Source organism: Miscanthus floridulus, chromosome 19 (assembly GCF_019320115.1).
Source record: "Miscanthus floridulus cultivar M001 chromosome 19, ASM1932011v1, whole genome shotgun sequence".
Lineage (NCBI taxonomy): Eukaryota > Viridiplantae > Streptophyta > Magnoliopsida > Poales > Poaceae > Miscanthus > Miscanthus floridulus.
The window spans coordinates 86,284,168-86,292,639 of NC_089598.1; positions in this window are offsets into that span (position 1 = coordinate 86,284,168).

Genomic DNA, 8,472 nt, shown 5'->3' on the forward strand with positions numbered 1-8,472 from the left:
TCCGCCCCAACTGTCGGCTACCACCTCGACTCCGTCCGCAGCAGACAGAGATGGGACGAGGACGCCTGGAGAGGCCTCGCACGCGGCGTCCTGCACGGTGAATCTCCGATCCCACTTGCGCTCGAGAAGGTCCTTCTGGTCGGAGAGTTGCTTCTGGATCTCCTTTAGCAGAAGTTGCGTGTCGGGGTTCATTGTTTCACTCTGCGGGGCTCGGCGGGTGTAGTGGAATCGGATTGGAGGCTTCGATGGTGGTGGCGGTGGTGATCGATCCAGGACGCCTATTCTCGGCTCAACTCGCGGAACCGAGGAATTTTAGGAACTCAATCGCGCTACAGCAGCTCACTGCGGCACGACGAGATCAACCAACCACGGCAAATTGCAAATCAGAGTAGAAGATAGGAAACAGGAAGAGAATCGAAAAGCTCTTGATACCAAATGTTAGCAACTCTACTAGATTGGTTCACAGATAACTTGATTCAGGCAAGGAAAGTACAAGACCTAAGAGGAAAAGGTGGTCGGAATCAGCAAGCAAGGGAATAAGGTGTTAGGCTATAGGTCTAGAAGGAACTGAAGATAGGAATCCGGGTACAAGAGAGATAGAGAGTTGGGAAGAAGAACAATAACTAGGAGAGGTACTATGTTTTCTCATAATTATTCGATGCCCTTCCTCTTGTTATCCCGGCCCTTTGTACTGATTTAGCCTTGCCTTTGCTTTAGCCCGGCCTCACCTAGCAGTCCATCTTATACATATCCCTGACATTCCAATCTTACACATATCCCTGACACCCTGCTACCTCTTCTGGTGTGTCTCGGACTGCAGGTCACACTGCCTATGCTGTCATTGCTGTGAGACACGAGAGAGGAAGAGGACCGAGGACGACACAGCTGTTGTGAGCTCGCAAACGAGTTGACAAATGGGAATTTTTTATCCGTCGGACAGAGAGCGTGATTTTACGTACTCCGTCGGACTCAAAAAATGTCATTCTCACTTTTACAAGAAATCAAACGTTTTTAATTTTAACCAAATATATATATAAATTTATGATATTTATGAAGCATAATAAATGTTATTAGATTAATTGCTAAATACATTTTTATAATAAACTTATTCGAAGATAAAAATATTGCTAATATTTTGTGATAAATCTAAGTAAATTTAAAAAAGTTTAACGGGCACGTACACTTATTTTAGGATAGACAGAGTAGAACATATTGTTAAAATTGATTTTTATCTCCCACATACTAAAAAAAGCATGGTTTAGTATACAACGCACTACACCGAATAAATTAGTTACTTTCAATCTATAGGATAGATAAAAGACCATTTTACCCTCGGGTTTGGCTGCCCTCTGGTAATTCATTTCCTGTATATTGGAATCGGTAATGCTACGGAATATACATCCAGAGTCTGAAAAAAATAGGACGCTTTGCTCCGCGCTCGCTCCAGCACAGTGACCAGCCCAACAAGCCCATCTATGCCCTCTCCTCTATCTACTCCATCTACAACTATAACAGTCGACAAAAATCCCCAACTCCTAGCTTCACTTGTCGCGGCTCACCGCGTGGTCCGCACGCCCCAAGCTGCCTCACGACGGCGCCCCCATCCCACGTCGAGCCACACCACCTCTACCGCCGCGCCGTGCTCCATCCCCCGCCATGTCGACGCCGGCGCTACCGTGACTCTCGACCTCACTCACGACATCACGAGATTCGAAGTGTCCAGACCCGGAACGGGCTTCTCTGACTGCACCTCGCGCTCCCTTCCTTCCTCGGATGTTGCAAGCGTATATTTCAAGTGTTTCAGGTGTTTCATATGCATGTTGGAAGTGTTTCACGTGGATGTTGTAAAAGTAGATCGGGATATTGCATATGTTGCAATGGCTATACACGTATGCTGTAAGCATTTATCCAAAATTTTCAGCTGTTTTTAGACGGAAGTTGCATATGTTTCACACTTATGTTGAAAATTTTTCATCCAGATGTTGCATATGTTTTTATACATATGTTGTAAGTGTTTTATTTAAATATTGCATAATGGCTACACGCGTGTTTCCCTCGTGTTTCAGACGTATATTGCAAGTGTTTTAACTGTTTCGGACATATGTTGTAAATGTTTTTCTCTAGATATTATAAAAGTAGATTTAGTGTTGTACATGTTGCAGTGAACTCCGTCTATAGCAGCTACCTGCATGCGCGTGGTTACGAAGAGGGCGCGAACGGCAGACAGAGCGTGTGATCTGGAGTGGCGCGGACACGGAACAGCGCGGGACCTCATGTTAAGCGGACTACGCCTGGGCGTTCGGTTAACCGAAACCGATTGATTCGGTTCTTCTGTTTATGACACAAATTCGGTTCTCTACAAATAGGAACCGATCGGTTCTTCGCAAATCTTGGAACCGAGCAAAATCGGTTTCGGTTAGTTCGGTTCGGTTCCGGTTCCGACCGAACTAACCGAGGATTTACACAAGCAACAAAAAAAAGAATAGAAAAAATAGAAAAAAAAAGATTTTTAAAAAAGCACAATGCTGAGATTTTAAAAAATACGAGGGTGTGAGGCTGTGAGGGGGTGTCATCCACCTTTTATATCTAGGGTTAAGTTGGTATTAGACCTAGATTGTAAGGTTTATTGGGATTGTTTGTGAATTTCGGTTCCTACCGAGCCTAGGAACCGAAATTTGATCAGTTAATTCGGTCCCTAGGAACTGAGAACCGAACAGCTAACCGAAATTTTCGATTCCGGTTCTTTCGATTCGATTTTTGGTTCACTATTATTTTCGCCCAGCCTTAAAGCGGACGTGCCAAGGACGCTAGGCTCCATCTCCGTTACGAGGTTCGTGCGCTAGCCTTTTCCTGTTGAAATACAGTTTTTTGATCTAGCCGAACATAAAAAATACCATTTCAACAGGTTGACCACGGGCAGAAGATGTCCCCAACACTACGACACGGGTGTGACCTGTGTGACTGTGAGAGGGAGGGCTTTGACTCTGGTTTGACCATATCTGCCCAGGCCATTGAAATCCCTCTGTATCCGTGCGATGACGCGTGACTCTGCCTGCGTGCTGGCTGCTGCTACTACTGTCTGCCCGTGCAAATTCACAAGCTGAAAATTGACGCAGGTCGCAGGTGAAAATGAACGCTGACGCGATCGATGAAGTGACCAGTGGTTACACCTTTCGGACTTTTGGTTGGTGCGGGCGGCACGCATCATGGATGTTTTTACTGTCTCTAAACACCCGTTACTAAGCCCATTTCACGGTTGGATAACGCTAGTTTAATACCTATTTTTATCTTCTTTAACAAGATCTAAAAGAGAATTCTTTCTACAAATAAGTTTCAAGGAGTGAGGATACTCAGATTTAGGTTATATCTCTCCTGACATCTAAAATAAGTCTTTTATATAGATACTGTATTAGAGACTATATATATTATGTTGGAGACTCATTTTAAATTTGGGTCTCGTGAGTCTCCGACAGTCTAGTGAGGCGACCTCTTCTCTTAATCATGTGCCTGGCAACTTTATCCCCTTTTAGGGTGAGTTAGCTTTGGGGTGCTTTGATAATAAATACTTCCTTGACCCATAAAAGAACTAATTATGGGATGTGTGCCGGTCAAATTAGCTAAAGTTTAACCGAGTTTATAGAAAATAGTACTAACACTTATGTCTCTAAATAAATTTATTATGAAAATATATTCTATAACAAATTTAATGTTATTTATTTTATATATGAATGTTAGTAATTTTTTTATAATTTTAGTCAAAATTTAAATTGATTGGTTTCTCGGAAGATGAGAATTACATTCTCTGCCGGACGGAGAGAGTAGAGTTCTTTTGGATCGCCAAGCAGGTCAACATTCAACAGTAGCCGAAGAACGTAATTATGAGATGTGTGCCGGTCAAATTAGCTAAAGTTTGACCGAGTTTATAAAAAATAGTACTAACACTTATGTCTCTAAATAAATTTATTATGAAAATATATTCTATAACGAATTTAATGTTATTTATTTTATATATGAATGTTAGTAATTTTTTTTATAATTTTAGTCAAAATTTAAATCGATTGGTTTTCGGAAAATGAGAATTACATTCTCTACCGGACGGAGAGAGTAGAGTTCTTTTGGATCGCCAAACAGGTCAACATTCAACAGTAGCCGAAGATGCAACAGTAACGGCACTTGCTCTCTATTGACCCAATGAGCTTTGCTTTACTTTGATGCTCCTGTAGTGTATAGAAGCACAGACATTCTTTTTTCCTTCCTAGGCGATGTTAAAGCACAGAGATGAGACACAAGAACGGATAACCCCATTTCACGCAACGGCGGCCCACTTGATTAATTGGGTTACTTGCTGACCCAGTCAGTACCCAGGAGGCCAGGACTCCTACACAACGTTCCAATTTTTCAGCTCAGCGGCATTGAGCATGTCAGTATCGAGGTGACTCTCCAGTCCCCACATAAAAGAAAGCAACCATGACCTTTCCTTTCCTAACTTAGGATTTATTTGAATGGACTAAAGTTAATTATTAGTTATAGTTAAAATTTAGCTAACTAAAAATAGTTAGACACTACTACAAAAATAAAAAACAAACACTACCTGTTCCCAAAAGTCCCATCAGGACTTTAAAACTCGTAAGCATCTCCAAGAGTTCCCCATTTTCCTTCCCCATCCATATTTTTTTTGAAAAAAAGAGAAAAACTCATCTCCAAGAGTACCCCGTATCATTTTCCATATTTTGGCAATTGGCAAAAAGGCTGACATCGTGCGTCAAAATGCGCGTAGCCTTCTCGCGCGCATCCGCTCTTCCCCGCGCCGTCTCCTCCTTCCTGCACGGCACCGCGACTCTTTCCCTCGCCTCCTCTCCATCGCGCCATCGCGAAGGCTCCGACCTACAGCACGTCCGACCTCCGGCTTTGTGCTGTACTCGTGGGTGGAGACGACAGCGGTCAACCTCCTCGTCGAGTCCGCCGCGGTGGATGAACTCGACGAACCGGTCGATGAGCGACGGGCCGACGTACATGGCACCCAGGCACGCGAGGCCAAGAAATGCAGTTAGCACGAGCTGCGGCCAGAAAGACAGCTAGAGTGCCACGCCAACCGGGTGAGTGCCACGCCAACCGGGTGCCGAGACCCTGGCGACGCTGGCCAATTGGACATGAACAGCGCGTGCGCCGCCTAGGCGCGGTGGCCGGCAGAGACCGGGAGCACGTCTTCGGTTTTGAGGGACTCTACTACGTAGCCCTAGTTGATGAGGGAGTTGATCCAGCTGAAGGTCGCGCGCTAGAGGAACGAAGCAGCGGCGTACGGTGAGGAGGGAGATCCTCCGGGCCGGTGTGCTTGGTTCAGGATCTTGTTCCCTGGTGCCATGGCCGGTGAAGCCATGTGACCGCTAAGTATTGTAACACCCTCGGTGTCACACTATAAATCATTTACTAAAATATGTCATGAGCATCATGTTTATGTGTTAATGCATGTAATAAAGAGTGTAGGTCAATTTCCGTAACTCAAAACGATCAATGGAAGTGCGAAACGAAAGTTAATTCCATAGTCATGTTATATCACTTAGGGTTTAAAACCATTTTTTATTAAGCAAAAATGCTATAGAACATGTATGTGACATTTAAATAAAGTTTGGAGTACAAACTTAGTAGATGACGATGAAATACCTGCGGTCGAAAAATGATATCACTAGCTAACATTTCTAATAGCTTGGAAATCGAATTTGAAGCAAATCCAATACCAGACTTGGTCAATTTCTTAAGTCTGAAAACAGACTGACAAAGCTATGCTTGGTAATTTTTGTAGAGAAATTGGATTAAGGAGTGGTGTGATATTATGGCTTGTTTTAGTAGCCTAATATACCCAATTAGGTATAGCATGGGTGGTTTGGACATTGGATCAATGATTTAGATTTTTCGAACGCTTTAAAAACCATGCACAACACGCTCTCGGCCGGTTTCCTCGCGTGGGCGCGGTCACCGTGCCTCAGGGGCGCATCGCCGCTGCGCCGGTGCGCTCTGTGTGCGTGCGCGTGCCACGATTGGCCGGCCACGGCTGCCCTGTATTGGTCGCTTTGGCACGACTTTGTGGAGCCATCGCTGCTGCTGCTCGCACAGTGGGGTGGCTCTGCCCTGCTCCGAGCGCTGACGCGCCACCACCGCCTCGCGCCATGCCTCAGTCGCTGCCGTTGCCATCCCATCTGTCGAGCTCGCGTCTGTCTGTTGCGCCCGCTCCTCACCACTGGCCCAGTTTGATGCCATGCGCACATGGGCGTGCCGCCATCGCTTTTCCATTTATGGCACTGTGGCCACGCGGGCCACGCAGGTCGGGCGCGCACGTCTGTCGGCTAGCACCAGAGTGTGGGCCTCCCGGTCTCGCCGCTCTCGTCCCGCCAAGGCGTGGACGAGCCGAGCTCACTGCAGCGCCGTCTCCCTCTTTTCCTATTTTCCCTCAGTTTCTCTCCGCCGCCGCCGCCGTCGCCTTGCGCCCACAAGTGCGCCAGAGATAGGTCATCTATATTCAATTCGTCTCATCGGCACCTCCACTCTCACGTCCCCTCACCGTCCGACCCTCACCGTCTTGATGACAGCCCGACCAGGCGCCAATTTGGCGTCTTCCCGCCAGTATGTCGTTAAGGCCGTGCCGCGGCCATGACCGAGGGCAGACCTCTCACCTCTCCACCCGAGCCCAATTGCCCATGCCTGTAGGTGCGCCTTGCCTTCCTCTTCATCATGTGTGCCTTGGTTTAGTCACTACTAGCTCCACCCCGCCGCTGACTCGACCGTGCCGTCTCGGAGCGTCGCCGCATTCCACCACCCACACGTGGCCAGCCTGGTTCGGGGAATCCCCGGCTAAACCATCACCACAGCCACAACCAGGGTACGATAGTGATGCTATAACTAAAGTGAGACCGTGACGCCTAAGAGGGGGGGGGTGAATTAGGCAACTTAAAAATCTAACTCTAAACTATGGCCTCTTTTTCTAACCCTAGCAAAACCTATGCAATAGATAACATATCTAAATGTGCAACTATAATTTTGCTAGTGTGTTTCTATCTCTACCGCAAAAGGAGTAATACAAATAATGTAAATGCGGAAGCTAAAGAGCAAGGTAGAGATATGCAAACTCCCGTCGACGACTCTGGTATTTTTACCGAGGTATCGAGAAGCGCGCAAGCTTCCCCTAGTCCTCGTTGGAGCCCCTCGCAAGGAATCCCTCGCAAGGGCCAAGCTCCCGGTCGGGTAACTCCGTGGATAGCCTCGGGCCTTCCCCATGCGCAAGTGAGTTTTCGACGTGCCTTCCAGCCAGCCTCTCCCGGATGCTCCCCGCTGGCTTCACTATCAAGCTTCCGGCCAAAACACCGCGGGTCTTGTTCCCTCTGGTACACGGTGGAGGCCACACCACAAACACGGTTGGTGTGATCTCACAAGACTACAAGCCCCTCCGATGTACAACAATGGTGCGCGCAAGCACCGAGTGATAAGAGGTATGCAAACCTCACTAAACATTAGGCCTAAACCTAGAGCAAGTGCATAAGTGGTGGTCTAATCAACCTAAGCACTTCGCAAAGCACCTACGCTAATCACCTAATAAAACACTGAGCACTATGCAAGTGGAGATCACTAAAATGGTGTATCAACACCCTTGGTATGTTTCTTCAGCTCCACACTTACCAAATGGCCGGTTTGGGTTGTATTTATAAGCCCCGCTTTTCTGCTACTGACCGGACGCTGGAGTCGTCCTGATCGGACGTGTCCGGTCGTCCCGACCGTTGGAGTCGTGAACAACTGATCGAACGCTGCTAGTGTCCGATCACTTGCCACCGGACGCGTCTGGTCGCAAGTTCGCTGCTCTGGAACCTCTCTGTACTCGATCGGACGCTGTTGTCCTACGTCCGGTCGATTTGCCGCCAGCGTCCGGTCACTTGCTGAATGTGTTGCCGGGCTAATGAACAGTGCCATCAGTGCATCCGGACGATCCACTTGTTCAGCATCTGGTCACTGCTACTGACGCCTGCTGTTGCCAAGCCACTGATCAGAGCGTCCGATCGCTTCCTTCCAGCATTCGGTCCAGCGTCCGATCACCTCTATGAGCTTGTTTCTTCACGATCTTGTATACGGCTTGGTTCCTATCTTCGTGCTTGGACTTTATTTGATATCTTGGGTCTTTCTCTTGTGCTTCTTGGGTCTAGCTTATGGTGTTGATCATCGGATCATCACGTCGCCTTTGTCCAAGTCACGTCTTGCACCCTATTGAACTACAAAATAAACACTTGCAAATTCTTTAGTCCAATTTGGTTGTGTTGGTCATCAAACACCAAAATCCAAAGTAAATGGGCCTAGGGTCCATTTTCCTTACAATAACATTAGCTAGTTCTCCCCACGGTGGCTATGGGTGGCCGGCATGGTCGCGCCACTGTTGCATAGGGCCACACGCCATGGTCGCCTATTCCACGAGCTCTGCTGTTCCTGTAACCT